General features: G+C 37.4%; 1 long non-coding RNA gene across 5 annotated transcripts in view; it reads right to left on the bottom strand.

Annotated features, from left to right (window-relative positions):
• LOC121078327 overlaps positions 1-14,091 on the bottom strand; it is a 94,648-nt gene that overhangs the window by 18,847 nt on the left and 61,710 nt on the right. For 2 of the 5 annotated variants that reach the window (XR_005824531.1, XR_005824534.1), the window contains exon 4: positions 12,705-12,763. The exons of the other annotated variants lie outside the window; for them this stretch is intronic. This is a non-coding gene — a long non-coding RNA (uncharacterized LOC121078327). The remainder of the gene's footprint in view (positions 1-12,704; positions 12,764-14,091) is intronic. 5 annotated transcript variants of the gene reach the window in all.

The following is a 14,091-nucleotide window of genomic DNA, read 5'->3' as shown; positions in this document are numbered from 1 at the left end:
ATGAAGCCCATCTTTGCCAAGCCATTGCTGGGATCATAAATGGATTTGCTTGAGTCACTCTGATTTACCCTGGCTGAGGTAAATTCTCCAGGACTTGGTACATTCCCAAGGATCTTCCCTGTAAGTCTTGTGGAATCACCATGGTAATATTCTCCTCTTGCAGTAATTGTGCTTATATATATCCTCTTTAAATATCTAAGGTAGTTATAATCTATAGAAATATAAGTAATTATATACCAGTCACTATAATACAACTGTGGGCAGCTGTAAATAAAGTGTTTACGTGGGGATGGGGCATTGCAGAGCTTTAGAAAAATGTATTATGAAAGACAAGAAAATAAGCCTGTTCCAGTTTGTCAGAATATGTAATTTAGTCCAGGCAGAAATCTTGTTAATCAGAAATTACAGAAGGAGATAAGAGTCTTTCTCAATTAAGATCAGGTGGAAAATGCTTTATTTAACATGTCCTGAGAAGTATCACATCAAAAATAATTAAACAGAGATGTAAAAAACTTTCCGGTGTTTTAAATATATTACCTCCTTTGAAATTTAGAAAAGCTTCAAAGAAATGTCAGGTTCTGGCATGCTGTGGAAAGAGCACTTGTGTTTAAAAACAACAAGGCCTTTTCGCTTAGTTTTATACATATTTGATTGAGCCACTCAAAAAATAATAACTGAAAAACTAATTTAAATTCAGACATGATCCTTTGGATAACACTTTTAGCTCAACAGTAAGAATTATTAGGAGTGAGCTTGTGACAAACTCTAGATTTGGAACATGACACAAAGGAGTTTCTGTCAGGCTTTTTCAATTATTAGTCTTCTCTTCCTGGTTATTTATATTTCCTTTCAACTCCCATGTATAAGTCATACAGCAGTAATACAGTAACATCATCTCTGAGGAACAGTCTAGCAACTGTGCCCCTCTGCTAGCAAGCTTGTTTTCATTTTTAAGGTTTTAAAATTTTCTATGGCAGACGAGTGTATTTTTCAGGTTTTGCGTTATTGTTACATTTTTTCAATCTCTAACCATTTCTCATGACTTTGGTACCCAATCTTCAGGGCCCACTCTCACTCATTAACTAATCATTTACACACTTTCAAATCTGTTCTATCCAAAGATAAAGTAGAAGGAAAACGCAGACATCGATTTCTCTTTACTGCTTCAAAAATACCTTCTTGAAACTTGGTTACGCAAACCCGTTCTAAGCCACAGCCCCCAGTCTTCCATATGGATTTTCCAAGAGTTTGTTCGAATTCATTTTGAAAGGAGACCCTTATTGTACTCACTTGGTGGGCTACTTCATATGATATAGATTGGCAGGCACTGTTGTCAACTCATTTGAAATCAATCCATTTATTGTTCACACTGGGTACAACATTTTGGACTGAGATAGAGCACAATGAAACAAGAAGAAAGGCTTACTGGAAGGCAAATAATAGCACAGAATACAAATGGAAAAATGTAATAGTTATGGACTGGAGACAAAAGAATAGAAGAGACAGACGCAGAGATTAAAGACAAACATTGATCAAAGATAGAAAAGGAACTGCAGCCAAGTGAGAATCTGTGATCAAAACCTGATGGAAAGGAGTGTGGTTAAAGATGAAAAAAAAAAAAAAAAAGGAAAAGAGAAATAAAAATCACAGCCTCAGTGCTTTTCTGATTTTCTCTACCAGTCTCTAATGCAGCCATGTTTAAGAAAGAAGATGTATACGAATTTCTCTACACCTCCTCCAAATTAGAGATTTTTGACTGGTTGTCTTGTCAATAACTCTCCCTTTTCCACTTTGCTGCAAAGATCATAATCACTAAACTAAAACTATTTTCAATAGTTTTGAAATGGTTGCAATAAAACATAGTCTTCTATTTCGGTCACAAATTTCTCATTAAAATGCATATATTAACTCTCATAGGCTGAACTGTGTCACCGAGATAGTTCTGCAGACTCCTGCTGCAAGTACCTCTCATGCACTAACTATGGAGCTACTGTCAGGTGACAGCTACATACACCACGCCTGGCTGAGGTCTGAGACTTGCTCCCCATCAGAAAGACATTAGAATTGCTACAATTCCAGTGTAGCAATTTTGCTACAGTTTTGCCAAAATTAATCACAACATGGAAAAGCTGAGTTTTGTTCCCAAGGAAATGAGCTGAAACCAGCAGAGAAGAGGGAATTGGACCTTCAGCCCATATGCTAGATGTAGGCATGACTTGTGGTCTGTCATTCTCCTGCAGGTTTTGGATAGAAATAGGGTCAAATCACAGGTTCAGGTCTCTGGGGTAATGGGCACTCTCAGAAACTCTACGCTAGTGTAAATAATTGCTTTTGATTTTTGCTGAGTTTGTGAGAGCCGAACCCTGGGCAGGTTATTGCTAACAGCTCTCACAACTGCTCTTGCTGTGAAACTCCCAAATGTTACTCTCACATTTGGTTTCTGAAGCAACCTCACATTGTAATATTCTACAGCAGACTGTTTCAATGCAGGGATGACCAATTTTCTTACCATGTCTTAATATTGCTGGGCAACAGGAAAGCTACAGCTGGATGTAACAGTGATTGAGCAAGTCCATTTTGCTGTAAAAGAGGAAATTTTCCACTTTGTTTCAATAACTATTTTCCAAACAAAAATAAAACTATCTGCTTTCATGGTGCTCATATGGTTTGCCAGCTAACCTTTACTCATTATTGGTCAAATAATCCTAAGACTCAAATAGCTTCAGAGCATTATTCATGGAACAGGTCAGTTAAAGCTGCCACATGACATTTCAAATATTTTAGGAAATCTGAAGTACTTTCACAAGACTAATTTTAGTTGTCCAAAAGCGCTGGATGCCTAAAAAGGAGAAGATCTGACTTTGCTTGGGTTCAAAAAGAAATTGCCTATATTTAAAGAGTTGGCAACAAACCTTTTTCTTGTGAGGACATCTTGTGGCTAATATTACGCATTATTGGCAATAAGCCATCACATAGAACTTGGCTGCAGACAAGTAACTGGAACATCAGGAGTCTTAAAATCACCTTTTGTGCCAAATGCACGTTTTCTTTTCAGGTTTAGTCCTAGTTCATAATGATAGGAGCAGAATCAGGAGTTATATTTGTAAATGAAATCTATTTGAATGCCCAGAGGTATTTTTGTGAGATGATTTTTCCTATGGTAGCATTCAAAAATTTCTGTGTTTTGCTAGAGATATTTTCAAGCCTTCATTATTGCAATTAATGGCTTGTGTGTTAATTATGACATTGACTTCTACTGGATAAATAAAGACTTAATACTGTACCACTGATGAGCCCTCCCAAACATTCAGCAATTTATAGATGCTACTGTAGCATCTGTTCCAGGGACTTGGGCCTCTAAGAGGGAGAGAGCAGGTATCTTTCCAAGATACCCAAATAGCCATTCTATACCACCCTGTGAAGATTATGAGAGTTTTATAATATACCCAAAATACTGCCATAAGACATTGCTAAGTAAATAAAATTTGCAAGAACAACATTGGTTTCTGCCAGTTTTACAACACTTCACAAGGTAAGTTAGCTGCTTTTCATTAGATTATTGTAACGTAAAGTTGCTGGGACAATTAAGAAATCAGGTGGACCTAATAGATAAAACGTTTAAAACTTCAGATTTCAGCAACTGAGGTAGAAGAACAACAAAAAATCTATATAGCCATTTCCAGTGAGGCTGACTCTGCACTGTCACCATCTTGACAGCAGTCATAGGAAGGCAAGGCTACTTCCTATTTTGTTTCAGTAAATCTCCGGTCTCTACACTTGACATCTCAAAGAAGCTCTCAGAGTTTAATATACTTCAAAAGAATTAAAAATTCTGTTCTTCCCTTTATCCCAAATACCCTTATGATGAGTTTTCTAGGACTGGCAGACATGAGGATGTGATTATGTTAGACAAATTTGTTTGTATCATTTCTTGATCACAAATGATATAAGAACAGAAAATATTTGCTTTCATAAATCAAAACTTTTATAGCTATCCTAGCAATGGGTTACAGTACATTAGGATCTCAATCTACAATCCACTAATGAAAGATGAACTATACAGTTAATGATTTAATCAGTACACTCTGTTAATTACAAATGAAACAGAAATCAAGAGGAAAATGAAATATAGAAATAGCACATACAGGACCAATCCTGCTTCCGTTATTCACTGCGGCATTCCTGTTTAGATTCAATGGGACTAGCTGTATGAATGAGACAAGCAGGATTTGATCCCACATATATTATCTCTAATCAAAAATACTTAGGTACTCCTGCCTGTAGCACATTTTCCAATATTCTCATTATAGAGAAGATTAACTCAATATCAAAGGAATAACGTTAGAAGTTTCTAATGGAATCCAGAAGAGTTGCAAAAATCACTTTTTGGAAATGTTCTCATTTGGGCTGCCTCATTAATCCCTTTAACCATGGAACCTGCATTTCAATTTCAGATAGTACCCAGGCTTCCAAATATCCAAAAGCACAACAGTAACTCCACTTCAAGTAGTCTGCAGAGACCCAAATTCTGTGGCCCCAGCCCTGGAAAGGATGCCATGCAGAAGGAAGGACAGACCCGTGGTCAAGGCATTGGCTGAGCACCTGGCCAGATCAAATCCCCAGATGCTGCTGGTGAGTGAGCTGTACAGGCTTCCAGGCTTAAATTCCTCCAAGTGCTTTTAACAGCACTTCCCCACACATGGTTATATTAGCAGATTAACCAATAACAAGGGAATTAAGTTCACATTCATACCTATAATGGTGATTCTCTTAATGATAGCTTCATGCAACCTTTTTGTACTTAAACTTCTACTTAAGCCTACTCCCCTTTCCACCTTACATTTTGTTGGGAGAAGCAGTACTCAAAGGGAAAGCAACACTGGGGCTTTCCTCAGTTGATGCAGTAGAGACTGCTCCAGGTAAAATAATTTAAATAAACCTTCAGATTGTCTGCATGGTGCCAGCATTTATTTCATTTTTCACGTGGCTTCAGGATCTGGAGAGAAATAATTCAACTTCACTTATGTCTCTTGCCTCAGTCTTCTAGCAAGTACTGCTTTGGCATACCTTGCAGCTGGCTCCCAGCTTCAACTTTAACAACTGTGATCCTGAGTACATTTTGCTAAATAGATCTGGCACTGTTTTGAAGAAGTAATCAAGTAATATGAAGTAGAGAATGGCAAATGTCTTCAGATAAAGCACATCCCAGCGCTAAACAGCATTTAAGTGAGCCCTACGGGCCTTTTGCTTCCCCTATATGCAGGGCATGCAAGAAGGCATCTCTTGCTGGTGGTCCTCTCATGTGCCTCTTAAATCCATGACACCAGCTCCCTTTTATACAGTAATAACCCTCCACCACTTATACAATAAATAGTAATACAAAATTGTAATGAATAGACAAGGTTAAACAAGAACCCAAAAACCTTCACCTCAAACTCCTGCTATTATCAGACAATTCTCTTCAATATACAAATAAATATATGATATCCTGCACGCACACATTTGCTTAACCTTCCTTAATTCTTGTCTTAACTAGATCCAGAAATGTATGAACACATTTGGTGAATCTAGATTCAAGTATTTTTAATAGAACCTGGGTATTTTTAATTTTGCAAAGCATAATATGAACTGAGCCTTTTCCATCCCTAACGTAAGTGGCATATATTTCTACATATGTATAAATTAGGTACATGTGTGTGTATCTTGCCACAAGGATGTATTACAAGCAATTAAACTCTTGATAATAAATGATTCATCAGTCCGCAGGTGATGTACTGTAAGTGATTGCTCCTGTCGGTAGTAATCATCTGGTGCAATTGCCAGAATTATAAATTCCCTCTGGGCTGATTGGATTTTATCAACAAGAAGCAGTGATGTAAAAGAGGGTCCAAGGGTGAGGGTTTTTTTTGTTTGTTTTGTCTTGTTTTCTGTGTTGTTGTTGTTGTCTTCTTTTCTTTTCTTTTTTTTTTTTTTTTTAATAGGCTAAAAGCTTTAATTAGAAATATGCCAATTGGAAATGAATGCCTTTCCCTTGAAGCCATACCCTCATGACTACTGAGCAACTGTCAGAAAAACGTAACTGTTGCCAGAACAGCCTCTGAGACCACAGCATAGCATAAAGCAAAGGCAAAGATAAGTTTTTTTTCTACCCCCACAAAAATATATGCAACTCTTGTGCATACCAAAACTGTTTGCCCAGGGGCAGAGTACCATTCCAGGAATCTATATAGGGATTGAAATAACATTCTCATATTTAAATAAATGCACAAGAGCTAGTTACTGCTATTACTTGGGCAATTTATTGGTATAATTTATGGATTCTATTTGAAATTTTAAGCTATGTATTTGTAAGGCCTTCAGTTCCCTGATAGCAAATTGAGGAACTGTGCACATTGAATTTAGACAAGAGAAAATGGATGAAAATGGAACAGTATGTTTAAGTTTTAATAAGAGACCTACCTGATAAGAATAACATCCCGATTTCTATTTTTTTCTTTTATTTTATCACAGAATTAATTTTCTTTAATTAAATATCAAAGCAGTAAATACAAGTGTGACAAACACTACTCACCAAAACCAAATGCAATCCACAAAATAAAACTCTCTAAAGTAGTCTAACATTTATTACCATGTCACATGGGTTCAAGTTTAAAAAAAATAAACCACAAAAACACCTATTTCTTTTTATCCTCTACCTTTTTATTATTAATATTATTACTTTCCAAAATATCTTTAATGGAAAAAGGCCACCCAAAAGAATATAAGCATGCAGAAATAATTTCATATTGATATTTAATAGTGGCACTCTTCTTATTTTTTTTTGTTCTTATTTTTAAGAAAAGTGACACCTTTCTTATTTTTTCTCAAGAAAATTAAGTTAAGCACAAGGCCTTATTCAGCCATTTCAGTTTTATTTGTGCAACAGGATTGCATCCCAAATTTAAAAATTATAGCAGAAGACTGATTGTTTATTTTGTCTTTTATGACTGTATGGTAATTTAATGTCATTCATTTCAAGAGTTATACCAAGACCCAATGTAGCCCAATTGCTTGCAGCAGCTATTCCAGCCAGGAAAAATATGAATATTAGGTTGAGGCACTGTAGTATCTAGTCCACATTTGTAGGAGGTTTTTGGAAGGGAAAATAAAGTAAGTTTCTGATTGAAAACTTTTTTGAGGAGAGGTAACAGTAATATGGTGAATATAAAGCTAAATAACGTTTAAATTATCCCAAATTCAGCAGTTTCAGTGCTGCTTACTTACACTTATTCATTTATACAGGAATAAAGTATCTAGCTACACTAACACAGTCCAGGCTAAACACAGTAAGCACAGCTATTTCTGCATCTTTGTCTCTCTGATAACAGACTTTTCTTTTTTTCTTTAATCCAAAAAGATGTTCTTCATTTTTCCCAGAAAGCATTATCCATAACTTCATCCCTGTTCACTCCTACTGCCAGGAACCACCACCACCTATCATGCTAGCTAATAAACTGGGAATGATTTTGCACTTACTCTGCCTAGTGTCACATCAGCCGTGACTTGTACCATGCTCCAGATCACCCCTACTCATGAAGTCTTTAAGCGTACACTTTACTACTGTATTGTATAAGGAGGCTGAGTATCTCCACTAGGCAAGCAGGTGACTAAATCTTGCTGTATAACTCTGCAGCCCTCCCAGGCACTGGTACTTGCTTCCATTTCAAGCTACAAAAACTACTGCATAAGCATTGCTCACCTGCTGGACCTCCTTCTGCATAGTCACTACTACCCTCACGCAAAAATAATGTCTAATCATACACTGTAGTGTAAGATGAGACAATAATTATTTATACAGCTAAAAAAATGGTTTCCCCAGAATGCATATCTGTCTTCATAAAATGATTCACATTCTTTTATTACAGCACTTCCTTCCCTTTCCTTTCCATTTTTACCCCATTATTATTGCCTAAATGAAACTTTGAGATGTTTGGGATGCAGTTTTCTACAACTCACTCAATACACACCCAGACGTTTTGGCCTAACAAACAGCAACAATAACAATTTGACATATATAAGGTAAATTATAAATGAAGCCTTGGAAAACACAATAGAAGCTTTAATGAAAGGATGAAGGCTCATCCCTGTAAATTTTATCTGCTTATTCTGACACAGAAAATCTACTTGCAGTGCAAAGTAGCAATTGCAATGTACTCAAATTAGACGAGAGCAAATTTATAGCAATACACCAATAATATAAGAGTCAGCTTAACCAAAATCTCAAAACACTGACCTGTCTGCTTTGGGAAAGCTTTGGGGAACTGTTTGAAAGCTGTTTTGATGCATACAGAAAACTTACTGTAGGAGACAACTATGCAGCTGTCTCAAAATCTTTTCATTTGGAGGTACAACATTATTCTGCTTCCAGAACTGCAGAGATCCAGGAAAAAAAAAAAAAAAAGAGAGAGAGAGAGAGAGAGATTGGCTATTAAAAACAGAAAACACACTATTTCAGAAGGAATTTTGCAGTGCTATCCATTCTCTTGAGAAAATGCATTTATTAGTATCGTGAGCCAGGTACTGTAAGCCAAATTAAGGCACTGAGGGTAGAAAAAAAGTTTTATTTGGGAAAGGATTCTCTAAGGCCTGCAGTGTTAGCAACCTGAAGTTTGCACGGCAAACAGCTATCCTGGGTTTCTCTGGAAATAACTAGACATTCCATAGAACATTTCCAACACTGCAGGGACACTACAGTTCTTTGAAAATATAGCATGTAGGTTCCGAATCACTTGGGTGCATTTGAAACGTGTAAGGCATGATAATAGAGATTGAGGGAAAAACAAGAAACAAATCAGAATGCAGCCAGAGGCTGCCACTGGATTCCTTCTGTAAGAACAAACTGAATACAAGCTACGGCTAGTGAATTTTTACTAGATTTCTAATTTTCCCAACTAAAATTCAATAAAATTTATAGAGTCCAGTAGATAAAACAAGGCATGGATATAAAAGCAGAAAAAGAAGAAAGTATCCATATTCATTGCCTGTCCAATTCAGGATAGGGAAAAGGTACTTGACATTTTCTTCCTTCAGCATTTAGCAAAAACATTGTTCCTGAAACAGAACCTTTCTTTGTCTGTATTGATATTCACTCCAAACTTGAAGACTGGATTAAAGGAGATTCACACAGGTTTGTTTACTCTGAAGTTCTGCTGCAAATCCCCATCTGGAAAGCACTGGGACCCTTCAGACCCATCTGGGTTTCAGTGGGACAGAGACTATTTACAACCCAGTGCCAGACCAGCTGAATACAAGCATGCAGCAATTCTTCCAGAGATTACAACAGCTCCTGTCGGCTCAGTGATTTAGGCTTTTTTTCCACTAAGTACAATTACTTCACATTGAATCATAAAATCACTGAAGTTGAAAGGGACCTCAGGAGGTCGTCTAGACCAACTTCTTGCTACAAGATGGGACAACTTGAAATTCAGACCGGATTGTTCAACACTTTGTCCAGCCAAGCCTTGAAAATGTCTATGGATGGAGACTGAAAACATTTCTGTTCCAATGTTTACCTGTGCTCAGTGATTATTTTTTCCCCATATATTCAGTTGTACCTTCCCTGTTAAAATTTATGACCACTGGCTTTCATTCTCCCACTGCACACATCAATAAAGAGCCTGTCTTCTCCGTAACCTCTATAGGTACTAGAAGGCTGCTTCTAGGTCCCCCAAAGCCTTTTCTGTGTCAAGTTAAACAAGTCCAGTTCCCTTCAGCATATCCTCATAGTGAACTCCTTTATCCACACCTTCTTTGTTCTGAGGGCCCAAACCAGGATGCGTTATCCTGCTGTTGAAGGGGAACAATCACTTCCCTCATCCCTGTGGCTACGTTCCTGTTGAGCCATGTTAGCTCCCATCAGTGCAAAGGCACACTGCTGGCTCACGCTCGGCAGCCTGCTCTCCATGATTCCCCAGGTCCTTTCCAGCAGAGCATCGCCACCACCACGCTCTAGCTTGTACCTCTGCAGGGTGTTGTCTGACCCAGCTGTGGGACTTTGCTCTTGTCCTTGTTGAATTTCTCTGTGTTTATACAAAGCCAGGCCATAGCAGAACACACACCCCTGATTCTTGGTTTCCTGCTTTGATCACAGCACAGCCTGATTGCCATTAAGTCAAAGAGGAGCTAGACTCCATGCAGGATCCAGATGTCCCACCTAGGATACCCACTGACAAAGTGATTAGGGTATCCTTGCAACATAGCCATGTCTCTATCTCTGAACTCTGCACAAATTCAACGATCTAAAGAGCTCCGTCATTTCTCCACCTATCGAGAAAACTTTCTTCCTTTGTAAAACACTTAAGAATCTACAAGTGAGAACTGAAATGCAAGAGTTAACTGTCATTAGCCATTTTAACTTATTTTCCCTTCCCATCCTTGCCAGAGTTTTGTGGCACATACTAGCAAGTGTAATCACAGCTACGGAGCACAGTAGTAAATTATTTTAAGCGTTATGAACAACTGTATGGTTGTTCAACTGCTCAGCTATGAACAACGGCTGTAGTTTCAAGAACTTAATATACCTTCTTTCACAGGATATTGGGACCTGCCCCTGACATTTGCCATGATCTTTCATGTTCACTGTGGTTTGTAGCACACTGAAAAGCGTGGTGTTGTCTATTTTCACCTTTCAATTAATAAATGTAAGTTTTAGGAAAGCTCTAATTTTCAATGAAAATGAAAATTCTATTTCAATGAAATTCAGTGAATTTCAGTTGTGACCTGATAAATGCACTTCAAGGTCAAAAACCACAAAGAAATAAACGGGACACCTCCATACATTCTCTGACAATTCCAAGAGGCAGTGATTTCTCATTTAAGGTTCCATATCTGCGACCATTTGCAGCTGTAAAAAATGAGGCAGGCAGAAATACCATTCAAAGACAGACAGAAGGATACAATCGTTCTGTAAACTGAGTTACTTACTATGAATATTTACAGATTACTTTTGAAATATGAGGTCATTTAAGACTGCTTTTGGCTGCTCTTTAAGAAGATGATTCATTTTTCTTTCACATGTTTTGTGCATGAACTTTGGATTGCAAAATCTGCACAAGAATTTTAAAAGTAAAATATAGATTCTAAATAAAAATTCAGGATATCACTAGAGATATAATGGTGGATTTTCTTGAGGAATACTTAATACAGTAATAGATTTTCATTAACGTTTTCAGATATTTGGCTAATCGTGTTCATATTCAGCTAATCACGTTTAATTACTGTCTTTAAAATCACTTAGCTTTTACAGCTACAGTGCTACAGCGCTCAAAAAATATTCCTAAAATTCATCCCATCTTTATATTCACTCCCATGAAGTTATATCCCAAGGAAGTAATGATGGTTGCAAGGATCTGGGAGACAGTGATATTAATTTTCTTTTATCTGTTACTGTCATGAAGAACAAGTTTCAATTCAACACAACAGTATGTGTTTAGATTCACAGCATACATGCTGGAAGAGAGTGCGGTTTCATATTCCTCCAGTTTCACATCCACTTTTCACTCCTGGCTATTTTGTTCAGGGCTCTCAGATCTGGATACATTTACTTTGCTGTGTTAAGAGCAGAAACTGGGACAGCCTTTGGAAGGGGCCCTTCTCCACAGAGCAGATTATAACTGTTAAATCCAGATACCTTAAAACTCCCTGTGCTTAAATTTATGTAACAAGCTACCACAAAGACCAACACCCGGCAGATCAAGTCACAGACACCATTTGCTAAAAACAGAGAATTTTGAAAGTTTAATTCATCAAACACAAGCCTATCATGCTGGACTACAACCAGATTTTTAATGCACTGCCATTTGCTGCCCAGGAAGAGAGAGATGTAGTAGATCATGAGAGCATCTAGCAAAAAATAAAATAAAATGAAATGGGTAACAGAAATTTCTTCCCGTTTTAATATGCACTGCTTATTATAATATGCCAGCATACAAATGATTAATCTAACTAATTAGCATACACAAGTCTCTTTCACTGAAAAGCTTCATTAGTGATCATTTTACATGTGACATTCCTGTACCATCAAGGAGATGAGCTGGAAGCTCTTTTATTCTACTGCTTTAATGAAAGCTAGGAGTCCAGCAATCATTTGACACCTTACATCAATCTTGTCACTGCACATTACTCATATCTGGAATATTGCTCTCTGAAATATTCATGTACTTTTCTTGGTTTGATTATTATTTGGTAATCATAGAATCAAAGAACAGTTTGGATTGGAAGGGGCCTTTAAAGAGCATCCAGTTCCAACCCCCCTGCCATAGGCAGGGACACCTCCCACTGCAGTAGGCTGCCCAAAGCCCCATCCTGCCTGGCCTTGAACACCTCCAGGGATGGGGCACCCACAGCTTTTCTGGGCAGCCTGGGCCAGTACCTCACCATCCTCATAGCAAAGAATTTCCTGCTAATATCTAATCTAAATCTACCCTTTTTCAGTTTAAAATCTTTAGAGTGTTTCCCTAGATTTCATTTTGGGTCTACAACATATGATACTCCCTTGCTGATCTTTTTTTTTCTTGCTTTTTAATTGTCATAACTGCCAAGTGGTTTAGAGTGCCTTCAGGGCTGCAAAAGGGACACAGATTTCTGAAGCTACCATTTATAAAATTCTACATAATTGATTTCACCTACAGCTAAAAATTTGCCACTTTGAACCCCCAGCAACCTACCTATTTGGAAATCAGCTGTGGAACCACCACTCTTCTTCCATTTAAGATCTCAAAGCATGCTGTAAAAAACATTGACCATTGCTGTAAGGGAAACTGCATAGCTTGTTCTATACCTAAATACAGGAGAAGACACACCTGTACAGGACAGAACGCCAACTTCTGTTTTATCTCTTAAGGCAGTATTAGCCTATTCTGCTGAATACCAAGCACCTCTGGGCTTCGCTGACTTCCCTCATTATCTAAGATCATTTTTCTTTACCGTTAAGTATAAGCTGTTCCATGGTTAATGTAATGGTTGCACCAGTGCATGACGCATGACTATGGATTTAATATCTCCAAAGTCTGGAGGCATTCCGATTGGATGGATTTAGGTAATCTGTATTAAATACACACCTATTTCTGCAGAATTGACCTTTGAACAACATGCATGGCTGTGTCCTGCAGGATGTTCATTAATACGGCAAGGTACCATGAGGGAGAAAGGTGCTGAATTATTTCTAAGTATTTTGAATTCAGGATATTTACTTTCTTAAGCACCATAAGTCGTATCCAGCAAAACCTGGGAACTGTTGTTTGAAGTGGTATCATTTTTAAAACCACTCCAGCAGCATAGCAGATTCAGGACATTTTTAAGGGAGTGGGAGGAGGAGAGATCCTATATGAAAGAGAAAATATTCTCACTCTCTCCAAACCTCAAGCATGAGTGAAATGAAAGAAGACAAATATTTAAATTAACTTTTTGAAATTTATAATGTATTTGGAACAGCAGACTTAAAAGCTAGCACTAAGTGATGAAGGGGGTAAGCTGACATTACCTTTTTAGATGTATAATTGCTTTTGAAAATTCAAACTTGGAGGGATCAGAAAGGAAAAACAAAGTGCATCAAGAAGATGGGTCAATTAAAAAAACACGAGAGCTTTATCAAATTAGTGATGGCAGCCACACACTGTTCCCTTTTTGTAAGCATTCCAATTTTTTAAATCAGATTAGGGTCATTCCTGATTGTTTCAAGCATAAAGATGCCTGGTATTTATTTGCTAGGTGCCTTCTTTTCTGACTGATTAGCTTTATGAAGATTAGCTGCCAGTAATTTCTGAAATGGCTAATGTAAGGTAATTAGCTCACAGCATGCTGCAGTTTGCACTGCCCAGAAGAGTTTACTAGTCTCAACTGAGAGAAGGTTTACAAAAGATATTACAGAAAAAAAGCAGAAAGTTAGCAGAAAGACTCCAAAAAGGTTCCTCCAAAAATTGATTCAGCCTTTTTTCAAAATATACTGTATAAATAGAATATGAAGAAGATTGGGATGACCTGTTCTACACTAGAAAATACTTTAAAAGGAAGCACAAAGGGATTCCAGGAGAATTTACATAAAAATAGTTTGGC

The sequence above is a fragment of the Cygnus olor genome, chromosome 15 (genome assembly GCF_009769625.2).
Source record: "Cygnus olor isolate bCygOlo1 chromosome 15, bCygOlo1.pri.v2, whole genome shotgun sequence".
NCBI lineage: Eukaryota > Metazoa > Chordata > Aves > Anseriformes > Anatidae > Cygnus > Cygnus olor.
The sequence above is the reverse complement of the archived record's forward strand: the minus strand, read 5'-3'. Positions and strand labels throughout refer to the sequence as shown.